General features: G+C 61.0%; 1 protein-coding gene across 3 annotated transcripts in view; it reads left to right on the top strand.

Moving 5' to 3' along the window:
• The first annotated feature begins 1,545 nt into the window (after positions 1 to 1,545).
• The window catches only part of TBC1D14 (TBC1 domain family member 14), a 118,007-nt gene continuing 117,666 nt past the window's right edge, over positions 1,546 to 1,886 (top strand). For 2 of the 3 annotated variants that reach the window (XM_025195279.1, XM_006017019.2), the window contains exon 1: positions 1,546 to 1,615. The gene's annotated coding sequence lies outside the window, so the exon portion shown is untranslated. The other variant, XM_025195273.1, reaches the window with a different exon arrangement.

Genomic DNA, 1,886 nt, shown 5'->3' with positions numbered 1-1,886 from the left:
GGGAAGGGGAGAGCGGGCCAGGATGAGGGTGGGGCTCCATCGCTGCCCGATCCCCCCTGTCATTCCTGACAGCCAATTGGCTAGTGTGTGCGTGTGTGTGTGTGTGTGTGTATATATATATATATATATACACACATACACACGCACATGCTTCTTTTAATATATATAAAAGAAAGAGCTAAGTTTTTCACATTCCCAAAGTGTAGACTTTAAGAGCAATGACAAAAATCATGAGATTTCCTATATATATATATATATATGTGTGTGTGTGTGTGTGTGTGTGTGTTTATATATTCTAATATAATGAAAGCCTTACCACTTCTGTCTGTCTGTCCGTAAAGCTCTGGGCCAACTGCACATGCGTGGCCCGCAGCCTTAGGACAGATAGACTGACAGGTGGAGGCAGAGGTGCTCCCTGCTCCGGGTGCCGGCATGCAGGGGCATGGCTTGCGACCATGGAGGACATGGCTTGAGACCGTGGGCAGGGGTGTGTGGTGTGTGGCTGTGCCGAGGGGCATAGTGTGCAACTGCAGGGTCCCGCGAGGGGCATGGGTAGTGGCTGCCGGCTGCAGCACATGGCTGCGGGGTGGGGCACATCCCCCTACCCGCTCCCTGCATGGCACCTATGCCAGGTGCACCAAAACAAGGGAGGCACGTGGCTGCAGGGTGCCGCATGGGGAGCAGGCATGAGAAGCATGCCTCGCTCTGTGGCTGCCTGTTCCTGTTGGGGCTGCCTGCAGCTATGCACCCACCTTCATGCGCCACGCCCCCTCCGCAGCCCGCAGCTGGTGGGTGCTCCCTGAACGGAGGGTCGTGGCCGCAGGGTGCCACATAGGGAGTGGGCATGGGGAGGCATGCCCCGCGCTGCGTGTTACAGGCAGTACAGGTGCTCTTGGTGGGGGGAGGGTGGGGGGTCGGGGCACACGGCTGTAGGGTGCTGCGAAGAGAGCGGGCAGGGGGACATGGGCAGTGCCCACTGGCTGCAGCACACGGCCGCAGGGTGGGCGCACCCCCCTGCCTGCTCGCTGCGCAGCACGCTGTGGTCTTGCCCCCCATGCGGGGAGCTGGGTGGGTGTGTATGGCTGCGTGGGTGTGTGTGTGTCTGAGGTTTTGGGGGGCACACAGGGCTGAACACAGAGCAGGTTGGGGGTTGCACGTGGCTGGATGCAGAGTGGTGCCAGCGTGGGGCAGTGGGTGGAGGCGCTCTGTCCCTGCTGGCCGCCCGGCATTCTTGACTGGAGGGGGGCGGGCGGGGCGGGGGGCGTGTGTGTGATTCTTGATGGGCACTTTGCTAGTGTGTGTAAGATTTTCTTTTTGTATTTTACTTCCCAAAGTAGACTTTTAAGTTCAATGCCAAAAATCATGAGAGTTGGCCAGGTGGGCCCCTTGTGGGGGGTGGTGTCCTGCATTTGGGCTCCAGGGCCCCACCTCTGCCTTCCTTCCCCTACATGGATGACGCCGCACCCGCTTTCCTCTACCACTGAACAAGGAGCTCTATGGGGGCGGGACTAGGAGGCAAGCCCCGCCCCCTGTCCCGCACGATGCTCTCGGCAGCCCGATTGGCCTCCCCTTGCTCCCGGAGCGATTCAAAATGGCGGCAGAGAGCCCCGAACAGGTACGGAAACCGGTGGCGGACCAGCCTCCTAACGCCGCCGTTGCCACCAGAGAGCTCCCCTTCCCCTCTCAGTTTAAACCGGTCGCCCCTGGGTCCGTCTTGTTCTCCATTGGACCGTTTACCTCCAGCGGGCGGGGCTAGTCAGCTCCCAGGCGCGGAGGGGGAGAGTGGCTGCAAGAGCAAACAGCGGCGGCAGAACGGAGGGAGGGGCCGCGGAGCGAGGGCGGGGTGACCGCAGGTGGAACAGCGGGGAGGGCGGGGCGGGCGTCGC

The sequence above is a fragment of the Alligator sinensis genome, unplaced genomic scaffold, assembly GCF_000455745.1.
Source record: "Alligator sinensis unplaced genomic scaffold, ASM45574v1 scaffold421_1, whole genome shotgun sequence".
Lineage (NCBI taxonomy): Eukaryota > Metazoa > Chordata > Crocodylia > Alligatoridae > Alligator > Alligator sinensis.
Note: the sequence above shows the minus strand (reverse complement) of the source record. Positions and strands in the feature narration are given on the sequence as shown.